The sequence below is a fragment of the Calliopsis andreniformis genome, chromosome 12 (assembly GCF_051401765.1).
Source record: "Calliopsis andreniformis isolate RMS-2024a chromosome 12, iyCalAndr_principal, whole genome shotgun sequence".
Lineage (NCBI taxonomy): Eukaryota > Metazoa > Arthropoda > Insecta > Hymenoptera > Andrenidae > Calliopsis > Calliopsis andreniformis.
The window spans coordinates 9,541,356-9,568,975 of NC_135073.1; the positions used below are offsets into that span (position 1 = coordinate 9,541,356).

The window sequence follows — 27,620 nt, forward strand, 5'->3', positions numbered from 1 at the left end:
ATCCATTATGTTAAGGAAAGTTCCTGTAACGGAATCGATAATAATATCTGCGGCTGGATAGACACACGTGGACTCACGTGCTCTCTATTATTAGCGATATGACTGGGCATTGCATTCTTTACACGAAAATGCACTTTCTTGGCGGGAGTGGGTAGGTTTGATGGGAAATCAAATGTAAAGCGGAAGAGTCTATTCTGATAGCTGGTTTATGAGTTAGTGCTTGTTCAAGGGTGACTTTAAGTTATAATAGTTGAAGCTTGAAGAGTAATACTATTTTTAAAATTTTAATCTTTTTTAGAGGATATTTTTCTACATAGTGCTAAGAAAATTCAATAACCACGATTGTTTGAATCTAAGAAGCTTCACATTTTTGGAAGGTCTAATATTAGCCCTCATCTTAAAAAAGATGAATATAATATTTAATTCTTGTGAACATTTTTAGATCTTCTTTGGTTTCCTTAAATTTAATATTGTAGAAATATGAGACACGTGATGTATGATTATGTTCAGCGCGATTGAAGTCTCAATACAAATATTTGTTACAAAAATTTCTCCCTAAACTTCCAAGTGACAAATGTTCCACGATCCCCAGTAAACCGATGTCATTCGCTTCCCTCGTTCAGATACTCGCTAGACATCTAAATAAAGACGAAATATGGTCGCCCTGTCTAGGGTTTATCGGCGAAATCTATGCGCGTTAATGACAACCTCGAAAAAATGTCTACCCAACGCGACGAAACCGGATCACAGCGCAGACTAGAAAGGTTTCCTCTCTCTGGAGAAGCTTCATTCGCGCGGGCGAATCACGTTGACAGCGTGGCGTACGTGGAACTGCGGTGGTTCTTATCAGTCGGATTTACGATTTCGATTAGCACGTAGCTGGCGTGTCCGCCTTCCTGGTGGCGTGGAGGCACTAAAAACAATTATCGCCGATATATTCGCCAGCGAAAACGACGAGGAAGACACCGTTCGTCTTGGTTCAGGCCGGTTTCGAGCGTCGCCAGGCCCTGCCTTCCGTGCGATGCATTGTGTGCAGTTTATCTTTGCGGCGAACAGCCGACCAGGCCACCAGGAAAGACCGAAGCGGAGTTACGTAAGGTTAATTGTGGTCGTTCGGGTTGCCAGGGCGATCTCCGCTTGCAACCTGCACAAGATGCGTGTCCCGTGCGCGTCCATCAATGACGATCGTTATCGGGGAGACCTTGCTCGCGAGGACATTGATATTTTACGCAACGCATCACGTAATAACTACAAAACGTCCTCTCTCTTTCTGTTGTCCTTCCGTTAGTCTAACGTTTTCTGTTACTACCGAGCCACGTTATTCACGAGCCACGCACTCTGCGGATTGAAATCGTCTTCAAGACTGTGTCGACTGAGTAAATTAAGCTATTATTTACTTTGCTGGTGTGTTGAAATGTTGAGTTGAGATTTACTGGTACGTTGTTTGTGATCCATTTATTTGCCAGTATTTATTGATTGTTTGATGAGGTATTCAGTAGGTACATTGAAAAATATAATGTATTAAGTAAGACTTTTCGTAAATGTTAACTTGTAGCTTCGAATTAATTATTATGAGTGCACTCCATTCAGGTAAATGATTGCATAATCATTAGTACTTAGTTGATGATAAACAAGTACAGTAATGTACAGCACTGTATCTGTTACAGCTAGTAATCCTCAGATGTAAATTGTTCTTTCTAGGGATGGGAACCTAGGGAGACCGAGACTATACATGTAAGAAGATATGAAAACAACCCCTGAACATCATCCACATGGTAGGTACCCCAAAAAGGTAGTGTAATCATATTTACGATTCTATCCCTATATTAACCATATGTACAATAATGAATATCTTCAAATTATCTTGCATTAAAGTATCCAAGGCACAAACATGTCCAGGGTATCCCAAAGATTTAGGAGTCTGTCGCGCGCATCAACGCGGGTGTCCGACCAATAAGTCACGGAATAACCATGCAAAGATCATGTTTATGTGGACGAGCTAGCAGAAGGCCCTCGATCAATCACCCACGCAGCAAAAAGGTATCGATGGTATCTGCGATGGGGACGAACGTCTCCTCGTCCTTCCGTCCGAAGGGACAAGTCGAGTTGCAACCGATTCGACAGGTTGGTACACATAAGGCGTGCATGCGGATGAGAGCAAGAGAAAACGGAAGTGCGAGAAAGAGAGGCACGATGAGAGAGAGATAAAGAGGGGACGAGAATCCGCATGACAAGCTTCATCGACCAGTCATGCTTATCGCACACCTTAAAGGCTCGTTTGCAAAACAAATTATTCGAAGCAGAAACTGGCGAGCCGGGGCATGGTACAAAATGTCTTTTCCATATTATTTATATGCGCGCGTGCGATACAATCGGACAGTTTAGCCTTCTGCCAGGGAAAAAGTCACGATTGGCAATTAGATGAGTCTAGATGGCGCCTCCATGCCAGAATGAGTTATGCAGACATTGTCTTCATTTTTTTTTTAATTTCGACCTCCTGAAACGAGTAACAGGACCTTATCTGCATTCATAATTGACGACATTGAATGGAAAATTGATTTCATCGAGATGTCATGATATGAGGTGTGTGTTAATTTATTGAGTGTTGATGGCGATAATAGAGAGACAAAATAGAGAGTAGAAGAATAATATTGATTTCTAAATACTTAAATAATTTAGAACTTCATTTATATGTATATCTGCTCTTATCTTACATATCTACTATTTAAATATTAAATAAATTACGAATTTGGTATTCTAAAACTAAGTAATTTTCTATCTCTTACGACTAAGGATATCGTCCTTTTTTCTCATTTTGTTTGCAATCAACCTAATATTATACGAATCTTAGAACTCTAGAAGATTAACTCTGAAAAAATGTATGTTCTCAAGTATGATTCCTTATTTTTTCTTGCAGTGTCGTAGAAAATAAAGTCACCATTTACAACGCGATATTCTTACTCACTTTATCAAATATTTCAACACACTTTCTTAGTAGATATGGATTTCAAGTGAACTGCACCTCATCAAATTACACCACGGATATTTCACCTAAAACCGAATATGATTTCTCGATTTTGAAGGTATCAAGAAGGTAAGAAGTGAACAGACAAAACAGTGAATTCACTTTCGAATTTTCAACCGTATTATACCCACGCGATGCACAGTCATTCGTGAGCCACTGGGACTACTGTCGTGCCAATGGTTTGCACGACAACGCGATATGACGCACGAGTCATCGCGTGACGATAAAGTCTGATCGCTTGCCTGGCTTCGTATCCTTCTCGGCGTCGAAGCAAATAAGATTTTCTATCTATAGTCAATTGTAGACTTTCAAAGGAAACGTAAAGGAGATTCTAAACGACCATCCGTGGAAATCGAACAATAGGAAGTGTTTGCTCAAGTTTGTCTCGATTGAAGTGGTTTCCGAGCAAACGTGAAAAGGGCACGAAAGAAGTCGCTAATTTCCCTCTCAAACAGGCAATTTTTCTCAAATAAAAGCAAACTGTTCTCGTTCCTAGCGTCAATGCGTGCTACACGTAACCCACCCTACTCCGTGAAAGTAACGGAACACCTCGGAGCTTGGAGAAGCGGAGGCGTCGAGCTCATAGTGTCAGCAACACCTTTATGGGTTTAACACTCGTTAAACGTTTGTGTACATTTAGTTGAGTAATGAAAGGTACAACAGCCCGTTTCCAATGCTATGAGTTCCTGAAACGAGTCTCCGACATGGAGTAACACGTGATACTTTCCACTTTGTCAGATTACTGCTACTCGTTAAAGGAGACATATGTACTGGGATGAAATGGTACTGGACATACTAGATAAGAATGAAAATTCAGATTTTACTAGGAAGAAGTTGAGCGTAAGACTTTGCTTCTTTTGGAGTAAAAGCTCATAAAACTCGTGATTCAAGGGAAAGGAAATTTAAAATGAATTAGACTTTGGAATTCTACAAAAATTGAAATTTAATGGTATGTTTAGTCAGGTCATTGTCGAATATATTATTTTTATAATTAGAATAAAATGAACTCGCAAGGTTATCTGAAGACTACCACAATATTCGAACTTTACTACTTGAATTCTAAACCACTTAAAAACTATTATGCATAGAAATTCTTTATATTAAATACTGACGACGAAACAAAATTAAAAATCTACATCTAATGAGATTCTCCTTAATTCACCACGTTCTAATAAAATTACACTAATTACGAGCTTATTTGTCACTACCTCCTCACCTCTCCATACTCTCAACAGACCAGACTATCAAGAAATGTGCCAATCAGGCAAGAACGTCGGAAGTCCCCAGTCCTGTTCCAAGACCCGCGCCAAAGAGGAAGAGCCAGGAAACAGCAGTTGATCATACGAAAGGTTCTTTTCTATGCCAGACATGGGGCGCCGCTACTCCTATCCTTATCGTCGCCATAAATTATTCAAATTACGAAATGACCGATAACCGTGACAGTGGAGGAAAAGATAGGTGGCGGCATGTCTAGCTCGAGGAAAAACAGAGCAAAAAACCGAATAAAGAGACAGTGCGTGGAGTAATCGGTGCGTGGCTTTACGATATCTCTCACGTGCGAAGGATATCTCGAGGAGAGAATAAGGAGGCAGTAGTTCCTTTCGACAGTGGATCCTCGATGGTTTCGAAACTGGTTTCTGATCGACCAACGACTAATTAGAATTAAATGCACTGCTCCCCTCAACTGCCCTCACAATCGCTCCGATGATAAGTACGGCGATAGCGACAATAATTAGAGGTACATGGTATATCCATTCGCACGGCGTAGCCAGTTTGAGACACCTCACTGTCACAATAGTCTTCCCTGTGGCTAGTTAATCACCCGACCACGATACTCCCCGACTATCTCCGAGCTACGAGCAGAGATAAACTTTGTTATTACGTGGCGCTTAGGTATTCTTAAGGCCTGTGGACGGGAAGTAAGGGTGATGCCGTTATGTGTCGTCAGACAACTCTTTCTGAACGGACTTTGATGATGGTGCGATGCTGGTTGCCTCAATTGCTTGAATATTGATGTACTCGAGCGTGTACAAAGGACGCGAAATTGGATTTGATTCCTTGAACCCTTTTGACGTGAAGGTCGTTCATAGACCTACTGAAAGAGTGGCTTGTAAGAGAGAAAGACCTTGAATGCTTTTGTAACTTGCTTTAGGTACTATGACCTGAAACGCTGATGTAAATATGGAGGAAGCTATTTAAGTAACTCGTTAAGGAAATTGTGGACCTGCAAGAGATTCTAAGTATAAAAAATAGGAGAAAAGAATAGATACCAAGTTAAACACTAAAAGTCGACATATTTATAAGTGACGATAAATATGTATATGCAACACTCGATGTTAACTAGTACACACGTCAACCCAATAACTAGGATGCTTCAGCATCGTAACAAAGACACCATCCGCGATAATCAAGGCTAATCCTTTATTCCCAAGACCACAAGGTGTGCAAGCCACGAAGCGTTTCATTCACCCCGAATCGAGCATGAAAATCGCTATTAACCGCTCGAAACTCGGTATAAATGCTAGCCACCGATTATCCTCGATGTTAAAACGGCCAGACGTCTGGCCAAGCACGTTGCAAAACAAAAAGCCCGCGGTCGAACGGTTGCCGTGCAAAATTCAATCTCCAGCGCGATAAGTTCACGCGAGCGAACCCGTCGCTGCCTGAATCGGCTGCGGTGCACTACCTGACCATGCTCCTTGCTCCGGGCTGTTCACCGACCATTCACGATTTACTTCCGTCGGTGCCCCATAATCATCGCGTCAACTCGGGTAGCGCGATGATAATGACGACGTGTAATTACAAAGCGTTGCGCTCGCGACGCAACCGTTGCACCCTTCGCACGATGAATTAAAGTGCCAAGGAGCGAGAGGCTGATCGCGCCTCCGAGTCGAACAGAAGCGTTTCGGCGCGAGCCCTTCGCGAGGAAATTCAAGAAGGTCGCGAAGGGTTCAGGGGTCTGACCTTCGACAGGCTTCCTGGTGCTTTCAACGTCGCGACCTTTCAATGTCGATCGACCAAGCGAATTTTTCCTCCAGCAGGACTCTGTCGAGCGGGGCGCAAAAACGGAGAGAACGCAGACTCGCGTTACCTTTTTGCCGCGCATCGAACGGAATCTCTAATAAAGTCTGAGTCATGTTTGCTGGCTACCGCGACAAGAACTCCGTAAGGCACAAAGAGACCACACACTCCTCGACGGAACATCTGATCGATCGGCAAAGCGTGACGAAGAATGCTTGAAGGAGAGGATTGTTAATGATCTTGACTCTATGGGTTGCTTGCTTGTGATTCAATGGCGAGTACACTTTGGGGACGGAACGCTTGTACTGAAACGCATCTGAGGGAAAAGGGTAATTCGTAAGACTGTAGGAGGACTATTTATTAGCAAAGCAATGAGACTGGCCTAGAAAACTGAGTAATCAGAATCTTTTACTCTGATGTTTGACCTAAAAGTACGTTTGCATTAGACAACTTTTGGTTCGACAACCGAGTTGGTCAACCTAAAGTCGATCAGAATTGTCGTCTTAATTTGATTGAAATTGGGTTTAAAATTTATATGGAGAACTTTGATCAACTTCAGGTTGATCAACTTAGTTGCCTGGCCAAAAGGCAACCTAATGTAAACGTAACTTAGTCGCAATTCGGACTTCCTTCGAGTGTTACGTTGCGAATGAACGTAACCAAGGAATATTGGACAGGGCGTTGCGAAAACGAACAAGGCTCTGTGACCGCTGACTTCACGCACTACCATGAACAAGAGAAAGAGAAAGGATGAGGCTGGAACTGGTCACTCTGTGAGAGCTGTTTAGAGTCATTTAACGGCTGCTAAATACCGCGAGCATCCAGCGTCCTGGCCAGCCGAGCTCTTTCCAGTTCTCGTCTCCTTCCATTGAACGTCTTATAGCGGGTTCCTTGCTGGGAGAGAGAGGTTGCGAGGAGGCCTTGCAAGGTTACCTATCTCTTAGCGAGGTCTACGAACCTCCTTCGAGTCTAGCGTACCCTGACTTCTAGGTCTCCGAGCTGGCATTATGAGTTTTTGTAACAGTTGAGTGACGTTTGAACCGTAATTTTGTAATGCAGTGATTTTTTTGTCGATGCTTTCAGTATACATTGAAATTGACGGATTCAATTATGAAAACGAATGACTTCAGTTTGTAAATCAATCATCGAGGGGATTAGAAACCCAAGTCGACAGATAAATGATGCTCCTCGCAAAAGGCATGATTCGACATTTAGATTGTCTTTGAGTGATTCGCTTAACAACGCTGACAGGTGACATTACTCATTACATCTTTATCATTAATTGAATATTATTAACCTGTGTAACGTGCAATTATCCTGTCGTGCACTTGGAGGAATTCGAAGTATATTGAAAACACAACGCGATCGTGGCGATTACATGACGAAGGTTATTAGTGAAGCATGACTTACGGTTTAACAATCTGCCCGATCTAAATCTACCCCTTAAGAACTTAATGAAAGGTTTTAAGAAATTTATGGCTAGAAACTAATGAAAGGAGTAATTCTCAAATAACGATTTCGAAATAGGCAATGTGGACCTAATGAAATGTTTTACATTCTAAAAGAGTTCATAAAGAGTTAAGCTTGCTCAATAGCTTATTAGGAAATATAGAGTTTGAGAATTAGGTCACTAAGGTGCTACATATCTTTTACTGCCTTCTCCCGTTTATTAATTAGGATTATAAAGACATGATAGTAATGATTAGCAGAAATATGAATAATAATAAGCGAGATAGAAAGACATGTACCTATGATTCACGTTAGGTAAATGCCACAGTACTTGACTATGTCCCAATACCTGAACATTAACGTTAATTTTATCCAATTTTAAGCTTAAATTCCTGTGTATTAGGTAACCTAATTAAACATAAAAACTAGTGTCATAAAACGGTATCCACAGTTTCTGGAACCTCATAATTAAAATCTCAGGGCATACAGTTTTATGTTGTTAACTTACTGGGACATTTGACATCTTAAGCCTTTAGGTATTAGGACATTTACGTTATGTAGACCTACATACTTCAGAGATTATAAGATCTTGCTCATTCAGATACTTTGAAACAATCACTTCCACTTTATTACCATAATTCCAGTCATTATACAGCTGAACGTGGCTCTAATTGTTTCAATGGAAATAACACGTTACCATAATAAAATGTGAGATTAATCGTAAATCTGATACAAGGAATATTTACGATTGTATTTTCAAATAAAGAAATAAGAATCCAACGAAGAAATCAAGAAAAAAGGAGCCCTAAAATCAAAGATTAGAAGAGGCTATGAGAAGGCATGAAAGTTTCAAATATTCCAAGAAACAGGAAGCAAAGGTTCACAAATCCTTAACCGAACGATTGCCCATACTGTAATGCACTCGAAAAATAAACTCACGACTCCCATAATGCGAAATTAAAATGTTTTGATCGTAGGCACGAAGCATTGTAGCAATTTAAATAAACTGCACGTCGCCTCTGCTGCAGGAGAATAGGGAAACGGTAACGTGTCTTGAATCAGATCGGACACGATGTTTGTTTGATCGTAGCCAAGAAAAAGGGGAGAACTCAGAGGGTATCGACGAATGACAGATCTCACACCCAAATATCACGATACAGACATAAAGTGTGTGATCGTGATGATGTACGTATCTACCATCTCTTCAATCACCATTCAATTAATGGACCAATGTGTTCTTTGCACTTTGCAATTCTCCTAACACCGATTGACAGTTGAAGATCCACACAATTGCGTGACTTTAATCGCATGTATGAAGTAAGCTCAATGTAGCTTCGTTCGATATGTTGTTGGGGATCGTCGACTACTTTCAAGAGTAATAACAGGCGAAACGAAAAGAAGAATCGGCAGAAGAGTAACAAGTTCTCAAGCTCAAACGAGACTTCAAGAATCTGTATGTTAATTGGCAAAAATGGAGCTGGTAACTTGACTGCTTTCGAGTGTAGTGGACTGTGGCGAGTCGAGTGTTTGCTCGCTGATAGTTCGGCAATGTTTACATTGGCTGTTTCGAAAAAGAAGTAGAGTTCCCTAAGTTGAATACTCCAATCAGATATCTTCCAGTTTTCAAATTTTTAAATTTCCAAATATTCAAATTTACAAATTTTCAAATATTCAAATTTTTAAATTTTCAAATATTCAAATTTACAAATTTACAAATATTCAAATTTTCAAATCTTTAAATTTTTAAATCTTAAAATTTTCAAATCTTTAAATTTTCAAATCTTTAAATTTTCAAATACTCAAATTTTCAAATATTCAAATTTTTAAATGGAGCAACTTCAAGTGATTATATTTCATAAATCATTAATACTATGACCCCAAATATGAATACCGATATATTCAGCTTCACAGATTTTTTGAATTGCCAAGAATTTTAAAAAAATGAACCTTATACTTGAAGAGCTCTCCGCAGGACTCAGTGAAAAATTAACTCCTTAACGAGAGACTCCACACTCAAATTTTGTGTAAAATATAATAAAACTGAAGCTAAATTATTCCACTAATTATTATCGTAACTGAATCATGGTATAAAAAATATTACAGCTACAATATTTATATATAACACTCTATAAAAAACTTACAATCCAAAAGCTTGTAAAAAAATCCCATAATTAATCTCCACTACACTCCAAAAAACGTCGGACTTCAAACATTTCCATACAACCAGTTCCATTAAAAAGACTCACTTACATCCCAATACATGAAAGCTCCCTTGACCATCCAGTTTTCCTCAAGCAACGCTCCCATTGCACAGGAAAAAATGCAACTAATGAAGTCACAAGTTCGAAGTCGATCTGCTTCCAGCACCACCGACGAGTCGTAACTTGTCAAAACGACCGTCCCAATCATCACCCGTATCATGTGAAACTTTTCCTCAGCCTGTCGTCGGCTGGTTCTTCCCTCCAAGACGAAGGGTGTTGAAGAGATCGTTCGCCACCCAAAGGACGGTCTCTGAGGGACATCGTCGCACGTTCAACTGACTCGAGACCGCCTCGTCCATGTAAAACGGAGTGTCACGCGAGAAAACACTTGGCAGTCGCAAAGCGACGCGAGCTATCGTTGCAGAAGAAGCGCAGAAGTGTGCTGGAACGCGCGTCGGGCGGAATGCTCGCTTTGCTGTTAAGTAAAAGCGACACACGATACGCGGCTAAATGAGAGATACCCTGAATGGGTCACACTATCCAGCCAGCGAGAGCACCAAGCTGGAAATAGGGAGAATGGAGGAGGGAAGCACGAAAAATATAATTAAGCGTGATCAGTGTGAACCATTTTGCTTGAAAAGCCGCGTGTACTGGTATAAGGTGCTCTATCCTCTCGCGAGCCTCGAGTCGCAGAACTGGTTTTACACGCGGTCGATTTCGATATATATAAGGATGAGAGATACACAGGCTCAGAAACAGGGATAGAGGAGAGGAGAGAAAGAGAGATACGAAGGAACTTTACATCAACAGAGCTCTGGGGTCCGCAGGATCCACTGATCTTCTATTTGTTTAATTAGAAGGGCTCTGATCTATGAGGAGGCCCCAAACTCTCAATTAAGACATTTTTCTAATTAGGAACTTTCTTACTCCTTGCTTCAGGGAATTATAAATTGACCCTTTTACTGCTATCTATTTTGCATAAAAGCGTTCCACTGTGTACTTTTTTATGAGCTCGTGTTGGCTTTTGAGGGTGTTCCCAAATATGTGGTCATAATCTCAATAATATTAACAAATCCTAAAGTAGAATATAAAAAGAAGAGAAAACTACAAAATACACAAAAATTAATGAAGAATACACTTGTATAAGATTCGAGTCACTGTACCTACACTGTACCACTATGTTCTGAAATATTTGAAGACGTATTAGTCATAGACAAAGTGTTACCTGCTTAACTCTAAAACAGAGACAAATTCGACATTTTGTTACACGATACTTTTTGTCCCAATTAAGCTCCGCTATCTTCTCTGTGCATATTTTCATCTACTTAAGACACTCCGTAAATGTCGTCCTCCATGAAACAGTTAATTTATCGCAGGTTATCAGCGTCAAGGCGAATTAACGGATATGACGTTCCAGTCGTTTGTTCGATAAGAGGATAACTCGTCAACGATAATTTCGATCTTATTGACGATGCGACTCGTCTATTCCGATGCGCCACGCTCGGCAAAGTAATCGCGCGTGGGAATTTAATTTTCTTACTGCCTCGCAGCCAATAACGCGTGGTAATGACCGGTACTTAGCCTGTCAATGGGCCATATTTTCTCGGCGAATTACGGTCATGCACAGCCCACTTTGAGATCGGACCCACGGCGACTGTCCTCCGCGAGTGAAACTCTCTGTTTTTCACGAAAGTAATTAATTTCCGCTTATCGAGGCTATCCTCGCGTAGGCATCGGATCACTGGGAGGGAACCGATTGACCCCAATTGTATTTTAAATATCGTTGCTGAATCATTTTTCTGTGGCTATTGCAACCGTTGTTGCTCGACAGTGAAAACATTTGCGGACTTATTATTAGATAAAATTTAAATAAAAATATTGTGTCTTGTATATTTGGAGCAACACTTGTCGAATCAACATTAAGTTAATGTTTTGGTTGGCAGAATATTTAATTACAATTCGTGATTAATAAAATCAAAGTGTTCTGGAGCTGTGTTTATAATAATCGAACAATTGATTGAAATCTGAACACATTACTATTATTAAAACTGTGATTCTGGTAAAGATATGGTATATTTTATACTACTATAAAAGTATTTTTCTAAATCGAGAGTAACAAATGCAATGTTACATAAAAAGACAAACATGCTATTCAATTAAATGAAAAGTCGTAATAAATACGAGTACAAGATTGAAATGAACGATACGCTAATTATTTGAGAGTGATAGAAGTCTGAGGAATGTTATCACACGTGACCCACATCCATTTCCGGCTTCATGAGGCAGAAAATTTCCCGTGCACAATGCATCATCTGTTCTATCAAAGGAAGACTACCCACACTTTCCAGCCTGCCGCGACTTCCGCTACTAAGAAAACTACATTCGACAGATGTGCGTCCCTTTTCTCTTTTCCTTAATTTCACGCACGACTGACGAAGAAAGCTTTCAACGACAGTGACAATGGCCCCTTGCACTTTAATTGCCCATGATTGCTTTCGATTTCCTTCAAGGCCGGCGTTCTCTGAGCGACATTATTAACTAGCTAAGAGAGAGTTTGTATAACGATTTTTATAAAAAATTGATATTCTTTTACAAAAACTGCGACGATCTGGTCTGAAAACTTTTAGAATTTTTTGGGAAATTTAGTTATTCTTATCAATTTTAGATATCCTTCTCAATTTAAATCCCCCTGGTTTGATTTTTAATGTACTTTATTTAGAGCTTCAAGAAATATTCATATTTATGTGAGAACTTCCATTAGGAACAGTTTTTGAAGTAAGAAATCAGCTGGCAATTTTTCTCGCGGCTGACGAAAGTAACAGGGCGTCGCGAATCGCGAATGTGTCCTAAAGCCTAAAGGGAGCGACATTTACGTGTCCCGCGGATCGTTGTTTCGATTTTGCAAGAGCCACGCGAACTGCATACACGAGAGCCTGTCGAACAGAACTCGTTCGGCTATGTAATTCCACGTGAAAGTAGTAGACACGTCGGGCATAATTTTAAAGCTTGTGTTGCCGAGTGTTTCGCGAACGATGATGGAGTATCTTTTCCGCGTCCTGAACTCGAACGCGCCCGTGATGTCGAAATTTGTGTGTGTGAAAAAAAATATACAATTAAATCCATGTTGAAGAAACAAGACTCACGGCACCATATGCAACGTTTCTGATTTTACGTTTTGCTTAAACAGAGAAACAAAGAAAATTGTCAACTAAACTAGGCAAATGAAAAGACATAGATGCAGCAGAAGATATTTCTGAAGTAAACATATGTAGATATACGCTTCGGAACTGGGTTCATTTAAATATTCCTCCACCTTAAAAAAGAAAATAATTTCTTTGAGGTATTCAGCTCTAAGCTTTTAAACCTCCTGTCAACCATCGTATCGCAAATGGAGGTCCTCCGATTTCGTCGATAAGATTGAGTTATTGCCATTTCCTAATAAGAGAAGTATTGTATCGGCGCAACTATTAGTATCCTTCATCCCGTTAAAGAAATAGCGACAGAACAACGAGTCGGTTGCAAACTCTTGTTGCTCGAACACGCTCGTTAATTTTGCATCGTTTTAGTCATTGTTTCTTGCGTACTCGCGCGAGAGCAGCCTAGCTTCCTACCTAGACTGGGGCTTTATTAACAGTGAATACTTCTCAAATAATAAATTACTTCGTCGAACTGACGTGCACGCGCATTCAGATGCACCGGGCGCACGGGCCTTCTTCTTTGTCGATAAACCTATCAGTTGCGCGAAGAATTTACAACATATTTAAGCCTCGTTCAGCGAGCCGCTTGTTACCTCGCAAAAAAGGGAAGGAATAAAAAGTATCGGAACTAAACGACACAACGTCAGAGCACAGTTAACGATTGCATTAAAATATTGAATTGTAAAGGTGAAAACAGAGACCAACGAATGCTTCCCTACTCTACAATGAAATATGTTAACCTGGATACTATTCCTTCCTCCAATTTAACCGTGTGCATTTATTGCATAGAAATAGGCTCTTCATATGATAAGAAATCTTTTGCTTACATTATTAGAGACAGACAATTCAAAACTTGCAAGGTTCTTCCTTTTCAGACAAATTATTTTTAAGTCAGAAATTAAATCTGTTTAAACCTCTGAATAATCCAAAGATTGACACAGAACTGATGTAATGTGGAACACAACTTGAGTTTTAATATTCGATATGTGAAATTTAGAAAAATTAGACCGAAAAATTGCGAAGTTTCTATCCTACTACTATTAATAATTATTTTTTTTCTTTTTATAAAATCCTCCAATTGTGTCATAATAGTACCTATCTGATAACACATCAGTTGCAGATTTAATGGCTACCAATTTTTCTCTCGAATCAATTTTCACGAGAACTATCCTTACGATGAGAGTATACCCTTAATAAGAATTTCTTCCACTAAAAGACGTTATCCGTCAGAGACATGAATGTCCGATCTGATAATGTAGACGCATCGCTACCAACGCAAAGGGGAAACGCATTGATGTCAAGCGAATAAAGGCCAGGTTGCACATAAATATTTCATACATCATACTGCTAGATATACAGATGTCTGCGGCTGTACGATAAACCATTGAAAGATAGACGGGGAGGGAATGCGCTTAACCGTTCCTGCAAGTCAGTCATCGTCAATGTTGTAGCAGAAAAATGGTCAGACGTATCCATTTTTGCAAATTGCGCACGCCAAGGCTTGAGGAACGCGGCACTACGTTATGAAAATGTCTATGCAATCGTCTAGACTAGTGTACTCGATCATTTTTATGTAAAATCGAGCGAAGAAATTCTGCTCGCGACTTGGACTAAAATATTCAGTGCTTTTCGCCCGTATTAGAATCAAGAAAAATAAAATACGATTAAAATGGACAGGTAGAACACCCAGGTGCAATACAATGTAATTGTATTGCAAATGTATACTTTCACAATTATAAACACTGATCGATAGAAAGATCCATACTGACAAACATGTTAAACATTATTTAACATTGCTCGTACAAGATAACGAAATGTAAACGATCATAGAAAGATACCAAACGACGATAAGAATGATAGGATTAATTCGCACTTAACGTTGATAGAATGGTACATAGTCGTGGTTGGTAGATAACAGAAGGTTTGAGTCAGTTGGGTTTCTTTAACTCTTAATATCAAAGGATATCCTTACTTTAAGTATGAAGTGATAGGTGTGTATGTGTCTGAAGGACATAATGAAAATAGCAGGCAAATTTCGTCATAGCCACGTTGGTTAACTGTACATATCTAGAGCAGTCGTCTTACAGAGAGTGAACCACTGCGTTCATTGCGCTCAAATCAGATATATTCAAGTTTCCAAAAATAAAAATCTTGGAATATTTAATCAGAAAAATAAGCTAAATGTCCCAGTAGTCAACCATGTCCCACTACCTGATATCAAACGCTAATTCTATTCAGTTTTAAGCTTAAATTCTTGTGAACCTAATAAAAACCAATACCTACAGAAAAAAAAGGTATCATAAAATAGATCATTCAGCTACTGGAATGCAATTCAAGTATCGGGACATGCATTTTTAGGTCGTTTACTTACTGAGACATATATCTTAAGTATTTGGTTATTGGGACATTTACGTTCCTCACAGGCAAAAATATTTGAATACTTAATAAAGTCACTAAAGTCGAGCAATGGATTGATCTTACAGAACCTCACTATTCAAGAAATGTTTATCTACTAAATTCACTTTTCCATTTAATTATCCTGACAAAGTTGTAACTTACAGATATTACCTACACCGGTGCACAATATATAACTTCAAACTAATTTCACAGCGGGAAGTCGAAGTGACCTACTGCAAACCTGTATCTGTGATCACAGGCTCTCAAGGCATGCAGATCGATGTAATAAGGCGCAGATCGCTTGTAAATAATTCATATATCATCTCTGAAGACGTGGAAGCGTTCGAGGGCGTAAAAAAAGAACAAAAAGGAAGAAAACACTGTCAAGAGAGAAGAAAACCCCGGAAAGGGAAAAGATTTGATCGCTCCTGGATTCTGTATCCGCCTTCTACTGAAAACTGCGGGACTTTACGTTGCGTCATAAATGTGGGATGTAAATCACGACCAAAGATGCAGCCGATTCCTCAGAAGTGCATAGAGGTTCGTAAAAATGATAGAGGAAGCAGTGGAAGGGAAAGGAACTCCACTTGGAGAACTGAAAAGCGTTGGCGACTGAAGAAGTCCTAACTACCTTTCAGAGGCTTTCTGATCTTGATTGATGCTCAGCTAGCCGTGCATCTAGATCATAAATGCAGGGAAAGCAAGAGCAAACATTGAAGTATACTACGTGACCTTAAGTATAATCAGCTAAAGCACAGAATAAATTATTGGAGTAATTCAAGACATTTGTTAAAAAAAAAAAAAATTAAAAATAATAAGGAAATGGAGGGTCCTTAAAAAAACTGTTTCAATCTCGACCTCATGCATATAATTACCAATCAGCATTCGAGACCACCATAAAACAACTGTAATTCCTCCGCAGCAAGCGGGCTGGGAATCTGGCGCGAATGTCGTTAAGCGAGTATGCAAGACAGTGGAGGCTCGTTGCAAAAGCAGGGGGCATTTGCATTATCAATCTGTAACATACATTACTCCCATCGAGGGGAATAAATACTCGATTGTCATCGACACGCGGCCCGCATGTAATTGGTCCGGCGGTTCAGATAGAATTCAAAGTTACGGCTGGTAATAGCCGGCAACGGACGTTGTCACCGCTCGTAATCTAGCAAATGGAGAACGTAAGTCAGAGAAATGAGCAACACAGGACACCTATGGCGCGCCGGTTTATAGCTACCGGGAATAAAACGAGCGTAAAAAGGGGGGCTAATCTTATTCGCCGCGGCTACCAGCGGCCTCTGCTCCGAAACAAATGGTCGTACCGAAAAGAATTCCTCCCCCAGACTTCCTTTCGGTTGCATGGCTCCTACGTAGCCAGGGTATCATGAATCACGGGAGTTTTTCGCAGAGACGATCGATACGCATGCCGACCACGTATTTCCACAGAACCGCGGCAAAAAGGAATCTCCTCGTCATTAAAAGCGCGATCTCCGATCGTGACCACCGACACGGCACGAGACTATAAACAACTCGGCTTTTATTTTACGCGGATTCCGAGGTTCGTGACCAGCACGTGATTACGCGTTTCAGACGTTCCCTGCGTTTCTTTAATTCACTTAGGCCTCTACCGCGTACCATGCGAAGAAAATTAATCTACCGAGGAGGATAATGTGTTCTGTTGTGGGATCTGAGGAAGATTATCATGCTCAGCCAAATGATGAGTCTCGTTTGAATGCAACGTCGATTGCAAAATGGACGTATGGAAATAGGAGATTGATAACTAGTCTGTAGATATTTAAGCGAATTCGTATCTTTAAAAGTATGTCTAAGTACGACAAAAATAATATTCTGTGAAAATAATTCTGTACTTTATTGCACACTTAAATTTCCCATAAATGCATAAACATCCGCAGTATACTGATAATATTAAGATAGTGGCATTAAAGAGTCATCTCACGAGTATGAATAGTATCTAAATTACCGATGATAAAACCCTAATTTAAAGAATGGTATAAATAGTATTGATGATAAGAAATAAGTTTTGATGACTGTAAATGAATACAGCTGCGTAAGTGGAAGATATTGACACATTGACAGACGCGTGCAAAGTGAATACGAGCATGAAAGAACAAGGGAATATTTCGGTTTGCTTGTGAAGAATTGATAACTTAACAGCATGTGACAATGATGTAAAATGTTATAAGGCTGAGAACAGAGACTTCACAGATTCTGTAAACACGACCACCGTTTCCGTTTGGGTCCACTGAAACTGCAGCTCGTAGCAGCAACATCGAAGAGGCGTAAACTGTTTCGACGGATCAGCTACACGTGTTGACCACGTGCTCGTCTCAACATACAGAAAAAGGGGACTACTTTCAGACCCTACTCAATCATAAATCCTTGGAAAAAATCTTAACACATGAAACACAATTCTTCTCAATTACTTCTGCTTTTCAAACAAAAATAAAATATACTACTACATTTTACACGGAATATGTACTTTTCAACTTCAAACTCCAAGCACAATAATATTTGAACTATCAGAACTCTCCTAACACTCTCACTTTTGATGGCGAATGATCACTGTTTCTAAAAGGGAAAAATCGAAGTCGCAATCTTATCGAGACAGACAGGCTACTACGAAGAGTCTCGTTCAACTCTCACTCACAGCAAACACGAGTGTCCGTGTGACTCGTCGCTCTGAAAACACACTCGCATCATGTTTATTCGGAGGTGATAAATGTTCGACCGCCATTCACAAGTCGGCAGACTGTCGATCGCGCCGGAAACATCACGTAAGAGCGATTTATGGCCGAAGAAATACTTTCGTGATCCCATCCCGCGGTAGCTCGCACGTGTTCCCCATAAGAATTCGATCGGTCGTGGCAAACGCTACTTTTACTCTGTGTTCCTTCATACCGACGAGACAACTTCCTAGGTTGGCAAACTTCTATCATGAAAACGTAACCATCTACAGGATACTTATTTTTCATGGAAAAAATACCTATTAGAAAGAAAAATAGAAACTAGCTTAACTCGGTCAAGTGTGCCCATGATATTCGGTCCTGAGGATTTGGATTGTAGGTATGCATTCACTGTAGGAACAACAAGAGTGTAATAAGCTTTTAACCATAATTTAATAATAATTTGTGGAAAATAAAGAAATTAGTCATTCAAACAGTACTTCAATTTTGAAAATAGTGTTGAGTCGATTAATCGAAGTTCTACAGTAATTTGTAGATCTTAATTATATTTTTATCTTCGCTTTAGGGAATTTAAAGTTTTAAGGTTATTCGAAGATTACAATTGCAAATGACCGAGTCTACCTTGAGCATCAATTATACAACCGTACTAATCAAAATGATAAAATCTTCAATTTTGTCTACCTCTATCCACTTCTCACAAATTCCTCATGAAACCGATAATTTGCATTTCAAGGTAGTCCTCCTTCAATGCCACAACGAACAATAGATCAGAGAAGAAACAAGACGAAATATCCAGCCGCGGTCTATCGTTGATTAAAAACGAAGCACGTTCGCTGAATCTGCGCATCGGTCACCGCGTGTGATTCGACTCGCAGAAATAACTCGGTCCCCCGCTTCGAAGGACCCATTGTCGTTGCTGCAAACTTTGAGTTTTGTAATCGTGCAGAGTCAACACGTCGGTAATTCGCTCTAAGCGCGATAGTGCGAGGGAAAACAACTGTCGGAACAGGAACACGATCGTACATTGCCACGATACCGGAACTCTCGCTATCGAGAGGCTTTTGTCATCCGTATCTAGTTCAATTGAAATATTCGATAGACTGATAAATAGCGATAAACGATAGAAAAAAACGTCTAGGTTTCCCTTGGCTTTCAGTTGGATGAAAACATGACTTTAGCATTCAAATAAATCATTCCCCTGGAGCTCCAGCTCCTGTTACACATTAAGTTATCGTTCATTTTATTACAGCTATTGGCTTTAGAATTACCGTGTTAAGGGTATTAAAATAATATTTTTCATTTTATTACTAGGCGATTTCCGTTGTAACATTGGCACCACACCAGTTGAGTGTTAATTTATTTTATCTCTAAGCGATAGATAATCTAAATCTTCGAATAACCGAAACGATCGTTGAAGTTATCCCTGACAGCCTCGAGAGCGCAAATACAAATTCCTTGAAGAGCGAATGGTAGAATAACACGACGCAAAGGATCGCAGTTAACGCGTGCAAAGTTAATCGTTAGGGAATTCCAAGAGGATGATGATCCTCGATGATGTCACCGCGACATTGAGCGGAATCGTAATCAGGATTTCGCCTTCGAGAATCGCGCATACTCGCCGAACGAGTCGTCGGCAGATACCGATCGGCAATTCGATAAATCGACCGATTACGAACCACTACTACTGTTTGTCGTCTGTGTGCACTATGCAACGCTTAAGCTGCGACCTTCTAGGACTCGTTTCGTGCCTATTCACTTTGATAGAAGCCTCTATTTTCATATTTTCCTTAAGGTATCAATTATACTTTTCCTATGCTAATTCTCACTCCTAGAAAGATGATATTTGTCCTTACCCTTTATATACACGTGCATACCTGCACACGTGACGCTAAGAAAAAGAAGGAATAAAAAGTACGTAAATATTCACAAGAAAATAATTCAAGAGGCTAGAAAAAGAAATAAAATAAAAACTTTTTAGTGAAATTAGAGTTTGCTACTGCTCAAATAATTTTAAACAATGGATCGCAATACTTTGTTAAAAATTATTTTACGGATATGTTACAAAAATCAATAATTTTAAAGGTCGAATTTCAATAATCACTTGAGCTATCTTAAGGAATCGTAATAAAGAAATTTCTTTTGCAAACATTCGATGATTTACAATACGATTGATGCAATTTATGATTTCATTCCTCGAAAACATATCGATCGAAAAGTAGAGTGCTATTAGGAAAATCATCGACCATTATTCGATTGAAATAATTGTTTGGAGAATATGTTGAACAGCTGTTCGACGAAATACTGTTCCTCACGTGGTTAATGAAGAAGTTGTGTCGTTAACAATTTGTAACGCGGCGATATTATCATGATAATAATATTCATGTAACATCAGTATATCAGATGATAGTGAAGCTGATAATAAGAGTGATACAGCAATCGCTATCTAGGATAACGATCTAGAAGAGCGTCAAGTGTCAGGAAGTAAATAAAGATGAAATTGCACGAGAGGAGTGCACAGACAGGCAATTTTGAGTAAATATTTAAATATATAAATCATGTCCACAATCTGGATTAGATTAGGAGCATTATCAATGTTCTCTTTGACATTGGGTGACGTCAGTTCTGACAAATCGACGTTTAAGGTCAAAAAGGATAAAGAGTATTGCAGACATTTATAATAGTATTTCATTTGACAAACAAATTCGACTTTCATTTTTCTCTATTACATGACCAAAAAAAATCTAATCACTTTGGAGTAAATCCACTTGTATAAAATAACAAAATGATATAATCTGCTTGGTTATTTCATAATATATCAAAGCAAACCACATTTAAAATTCACAATAATTTTCTAAGTTTGTAGGTTATACGACAGAAATACGAAATCAGTAGAATTATCCGAAGCATAAGATAGCACCATTTATAATTATTCGCGTCGAATTTCAAAATCATGTAACATATTTAAAAACACAAGAATCACCATCTAGAATATTCCAATAAACAATGATCAAAAGAACAAACAATTACCCTTCCACTCATCCGCTACAACACAAAAACAATAAAACGTGTATCCATAATTCGACAATAATATCGACTCAACAAATCACTGTGCACTCTCGAATTTTCATTGCACAGCTTTACCGCCATTTTGAACATGTGTCAACTTAGTCAACTACATAAATCACGAACTCGTATTTATAAAACCACCGTCTCGAGACAGGTTATCGCCGTGACAAGACTCCGAGTCACTGACACCCGAATAATGATAAACAGTGCCATTCATAAACATCAGTGGACAACGTTAAACGCCACGAGGAAAGAAAAACACTGAGTATTTACCTGGAATTTTCGTGTAGACAGCTCGACCGCTCAGCAAGCACGGCGCCGTCGACGGGACGGCATGCATCCACGTGTTTCGCTCGCAATGTTAAATCCACTTGTGCAAACGGAGCAGAGACGATCACGGTGTGCCACCCGCCGTGTGTCACGGCCACGAGACAAATTACCACCAAATAACCACGTTTTTTCTTCTCACTGCGCGAAAAGAACCGCGAACGTGCCACCAGCTTGGACTCGACAACTGTCGCTGCACCGCGCCACCCGTATCCGCGCGAAATTCGAAATTCCGCCAGTCGGAGTGGCACGTGGTCTCGTTGTCGCACGTTCCAACTCTCGCCGTTCCGATTTCTGACGTTCCCCTCGTTCACGAAACTACCTCCACGACCACTAGACAATACTTTAGCAATGAAAAGGGACTTTGTAATATTAATAATGTTGTTTTTCTTGGTATGCTTTAGAAATATCGAACGTTGTCATTCTCCATTCAGGAGAGAGTACACGTGATTTCTGACCGATCAGCGCGGGGGATTTGAACTTGTTTCACTCGCGATTATCTTCCACTGAGCTTGTTTTCTGTATATCCAACGAATTGCACTGAAGGATGCACGGGAAATGGGACAAGACGCTGAACGCGCGCGTTCGCGACACGAAAAACTACTGTCAGAACCGTCTGGCACGACCGCCGCGGCGACACTGAGAAACGACGACGACGTTCAGCGCTGCTTGCTGCTCGCTCGGCACGCTACTACTACGCGGCAGGCGGCAGACCGACCATACGGCCACTATACCCCTCTTTCTGTCTCACTCAGGCTTCCCTCGCTCCCTGTTGCGCTCCTCTACGCGTTTCCTCCGTCCCTTTCCTACCGTTTCGCCTCTTCCTCGATGCTACTCCACGTTCCTCTTTTTCCCCGCGATTTTCTCCCTATTTCCTTCCTTTTTACCGTTCTCCTCTCCTTCTAATCTCTTTGCAGCAACGGTTCTCGCTTCTTCCGCCTGATTTTGCACTCCCGTGTCGCCGTGTTTTCCATGTGTCCCTTTCTCTCCTGACTCACCTCCTCCTCGCCCAGGCTCACCTCCGTCCCCCTCGATTTTTCCCTTTTGCATTTTTTCTCTCGCTCCCGCGCTGCCTATCTGTCTCCCACGCTCCCTTATCTCCGTCCTTATCCGCCAGCCCGTATCTCGCTTTATCGTCCTGCTCGTGGGTCGTGCTGGTTCTCTTGCACCAGCTTGGCCAGACGAGGAGCAGCCAAAGCGACCAACAGCCGAGTCGGGCGGGAACTCGTCAATGCATCGTACACAGACGCGTGTACGCGAATCCTCGCGCGCGAAATCGCTCCTCCGCCGTGCACGCGTACGCTACTGTCGTATTAGTGCACGATAACCCCCTCCCAAGGCGTGGGTGGACGCTCAACAACGAGGCGCCGGCCTTTCGACGCCCGCCGAAACGCATTTCCACCGAACGATGCTTCCTCGACGCGAAGCGCGACGCTTCTTCCTGGCTGAGCTTCAGCCAGCCACTTACCCTCTTGAGTATGTATTTGGTGCTCGAATGCTGGAATGCATGGAGGTTGACGAACCTTCGACTGCTGAAGAGGCAGAGGTCGGAGGTTTCTTGGAGGTTCTTGTTTTGGGTTGGTAAGTGGGGAAATTGTGAACTTGGGGTTTTCATGGGAGATTTGATACGATGTTGTCTTGATTTGATAGTGTAATCTGGAGCATTTGAGAGCTTAGAGAATGTAAGACACTTGTTTGTTGTTGATTTTGATGTTTCAGAGGTTCGACTTGGAGAAGTGAAGAAATAGTTGCAAGAAAATATGTGTGCCAATGAACTTGTATAGAGATAATGTAGTAGTTGATGGAGGGGTTGTTTGTAATGGTGGAGAGTGTGTAAAATGTAAAAATAGTCTTGTTGGTCTTTGCTCTACGAGAGGTGAACACTAGGATTTGTTTGCATTCTTCAATTCTCAGATTCTAAGTCCTGTTTCATCGAAGTCGCTCGTTCAGACCGTGTCTTCTCTTGTCAGTTTGTTTACGAGGTGATTCTCGCGAAGTGACTGATGCAATCATTGCTGGAATTACAGAGTGTGTTGACCTCTGAAAGTGAGACTATTGCGAGTAAACAAGAAGCTGCAGAGTTGGAGCAATTGGAGCAATTATCAGGTTTTGGTCCGTAGTACACATCCTCAGACCTAAACTTATTAAACATTATTTTCTTACTTATAGATCATATCTGTGGTTTTAAGCAAAATGACCTGTCACATGTTTTTTTCGAGATATTGGACTGGTGTCTTCTTGAACCCTTATTTTTAAATGAAACAATTCTTTGAATGCCTCTTCCTTTTTCTGAAAATACTAATTGTACGTTCTAGTTCTCAATTAAGGTCTTAACTCGAATTTTTAGAAAATTATAGCTACAGATATATTATCACAATTCCGTGGTTTAACTTTGAAACACCCTATATTTTCTTATCTCAGAAAACGTTCGAAAAATGCAACGCACAAGCCCTGAGAAACAACGCCCTCAGCGAATAAAATTGTATTCTTTCCATTTTCAAGATAAAACCAGATGCCTTAAAAGCGAATAGTATTTCCCGACATCGTGCAGCGTAGCAAGCTTGGAAAATTTATCGTATCGCGGATAATCGGTGGAATGCAAGGATGTTGGTGGCATCGTTGCGATAGAGCGTTTCGTTCTCCAATCCTACAAGCCCCTGCCCTTGGGACCGGGAATCCTGGGGCATTAATTTCGTCGTGGATGTATCATACGGAGGAACACTCGTCTTCTCGACTCTCAGCTGCTTTCTGCGGACGTGTATAGCCGCGCGACACAAGGATACACGTCTTTTCCTATCTCGTAGGCGAGACACGGTGCCACGAGACTCCGAGTAGCTTTAATTCAAGCCGTGTTGGTGCTAATAGTCTTCTACAATAGTCCTCGGCTTGGTTACTTGGTTTCAATATTTTTAAGGACTTACATAAAGGGTAATACCTGAAAAATAAAATTAGGTGATTATTGGAGCACGTACCCTACTGTGCTTACGTATTTGGACACTTTTATGTTATTGAAGATTATCTACACTATTTTATTTATACTATCTCCTATCAAATGTTACTGTCGTCAGTATTTGTAAACCTTATATGACTGTCTGAGATGAAGTTCGTAAGCAAAACTATATCATAGAATTTTCTTTGGTGTATTTTATATATTGCAATAATGTGGAAGTGTTCAAATACTGTTGCACGATAGTGTATATGGAGAAAATTGCAATTTATGTGAAAATTGTAGCCTGTCAAGCAAATTTTTAGGGAGTATCATTTTTCTCGGTTATTTTTATCGTTATCAAGCGTTTGAACCGTCCAGTGGAGGCAAATATCGGGAATGACGTTAGCGAGAGTAATTGACACGGTCGAGGTCCGTTTTTAGAATTAATGGCACGCGTTATTTGTGGGTGGTCCAGGCGCCACTTGACGGTCATGAAAACCACGTGAGATTTCGGCCCATTTCAAGGACCCTCGAGGCAGCAGTGTAAAAGAGGAACACGGAGAAAGAGGAAATAAGCGACACCCGAACTCTACGTAGAACCGACAACGCGACGGTGTGGTTGGTCCGAGAGTCAAAGGAGCGATGGGCACACCCACGCAACGTACGTGTTAGTGGACAGATATGGATATAGTAAAAAGATAGCGATGTACCGAGTGAGTACTCATGGGAAAGTTGAGACGCGTAATACTCGCGGGTCGGTTTTGATGACGCGAATTTCTCTGCACTTTCGTTTTGTCTCGTACTTATTTAAAGTACTCCGTAACCCTTATAATTCATGAACCATTACTTTCACCACGATAAAGTGTACATAAACATCAGATATTAGATACCTATCCAATATTTATCATCTTTTAGAAAATTATATTGCATATCACTTTTCACTTCACCAAAATACAACATTCCAATAAAAGTGCCACAAGGATTTAATGAAATTCATTATTAGATCTTTGCAATAATCGATTAAATTGGTTAAAAAGGAGTCAACCACGTGTTGCTAACGTAACGACAGATATCTAGGGTTGAACCTTACCCAGTAGCAAATCGTATGAAAAATCGTCGATTGGTACCACTCTAAGCTAGATTAAGTAATAACAGGGCAATTTGGTCGGCATGCGTCTAATGCGTTGCACAATTCGCGACAAGCGCGTGCAAAAAGCCGAGTGACCGTCTTTCATGTTGATCATCGACAACGCCCAGATCCTTTTGGTTACGTACACGTGATGATATTGCGAAACAGGCGACGAAACGATGAAATTTTACGATGACACGGTTTATAGCGATTTCTTTCCTCGTGAACGTTGCATCGCGTGACGAGTTTAAAGCCGAACGAGCGCGGCGGTTTCTTTGCGGTGTCCGGTCGTACGGTTTAATTTTAATTCGCCAAGGGTGATATCATGTGCGCCCGCATGCCTTTCCATTAATCTCAATTACGGGGCAATTAAAAGCAGTTAACGAAAGTGGGGTCGTGAACCTGTGACGTTGACCACCTTTTCTGACCACCATCCCTTTCATCTTTCTCGAAAACAAGCATTGAAATGTAGAACCCAATATTATCTAATTTAATTCAAGATATTATAGTTTAAACGTGACGAATGATCAACACACTATAAAATTAATACACACTGTTTGTATAATTTAAATATCTCAGAAAAATTTTTTACTATAGAAGCCTCAATCATTCAGGAACATTCTAGATTACAGTTCTGTTAAATATTTCCCATATCAAAATTCTTGTCGTATCTTAAGCGCTCCGCTCCAAACGTTTCATTGTATTAATAAATTCCAGCGTCTGAAAGGCAATAATTCCTATCGTTTTCGAGCAAAATGACAGCAATCATGTCTGGCAATAATGACGAATATCACGCACACCGAGAGTAACGTGGCTCGTTTCGCGATTATGGAAGGCGTCGGATGGAAATGCGGGCGTTAAATCAGGGACTGACACAAGCTTTACTCATTCCTCCCTATCGCCTTGGCACTGTTCCTGCGAGCCCTGAGATTCAGCAAACAATGGAAACCGCGTACAGGGAAGCCAACTGCGAAGATAATACGGAGAACGAAGTTCTATGTGTCAGCTGCACGGGGGACCGCGAGGTTTAATGTCAATTCTTCCTCGATGCAGGCGATTAATCAATGCTTATCGTCTGCATACACCGCCTTTTGTTGCACTGGAACGTTCTTGTTTAAATACCACTTAATTAACCAGATAAAACTGTAGTCTATGTTAAGACAGACAGTGCTCGTGATTCGCGCAGAACTGAGTGAAGGCTTCAGAGATCTTTGAACATGTGGAGGTTCACTTGTAAAGGAACATTTAGAAATTTTTATTGTAAAAATTGTTAAGTGTAGGATGTTGGAATCTTTTATTTTTTAACAAATTTTTATTTCTTATTTTTTTTTTCAAATAAAAATTCTATAATAATTCATACATATTTAACATAATTACAACTGTCTGGTTTAAAATAGAAAAACCGAAAAATTATTATTTCAAAGTACTACAGAATTCTAGGATTTACATAAAATATAACGTAAACTATGTAAAAAATTGCAAAATCCTATTTTTAGCCATTTTTACAACATAAATCCCTCTAAATGGAAATACTCCTTCAAGTATCAATTTCAGTTTTTCCAATTGTAATACCAAAGAAAATAAATTATTGGATAAACAAAAATACTATTAGAATTGCTTATCAATTCATCTGCTAGATCCCTATCGTTTTGCAAGTACATTCTAATAGAGGAAGGCGGTCTCATGGAGGATCGTTTGTTGCGTTACCGACGCTAAGCCAAACCGAGCAAGCCCCGCAAAAGGACACTTTAAAAGGGTCCATAGATTCAAAGTCACTCCAGGGGGTTCTTTCTCCTTTTACCGGAAGATCGTATCTCCGTGGCTCCTTCTGTCTCCTATCTGGTTTGCACCATCGCTACGACCACGAAAACGAATCATTGCCGAACGGTCTGTAACGTAGCCTCACTTTTGTGAATCGGTGCCCATTAAATTTTCTCGTTCACAGGATCCCGGTATGAGCGTCTTCTGCGAAATTGGAGAATGTCTTGCTATCGCCATTGAGCGATTTTGACACCTGGAAGTGACTATTTCGTATGGTCCATCTAAGTACATTGTATTTTTCTCTGGATTAATTCACACTGTTTTGAAAAGGTCAAGAATGTTCTAAGAGCAATCAGATTAAGCCAAATTACTATGTAGTATAATTTTTTAAATTGTGAGGAATATTATATATTATT

The 27,620-nt window shown here is 40.2% G+C and overlaps 1 protein-coding gene across 1 annotated transcript in view; it reads right to left on the reverse strand.

Moving 5' to 3' along the window:
* Positions 1 to 21,470, reverse strand: part of Cv-c (RhoGTPase activating protein) — a 312,437-nt gene extending 290,967 nt beyond the window's left edge. The window contains exon 1 of the mRNA XM_076388730.1: positions 21,332 to 21,470. The gene's annotated coding sequence lies outside the window, so the exon portion shown is untranslated. The remainder of the gene's footprint in view (positions 1 to 21,331) is intronic.
* Between the last annotated feature and the right edge of the window lie 6,150 nt (positions 21,471 to 27,620).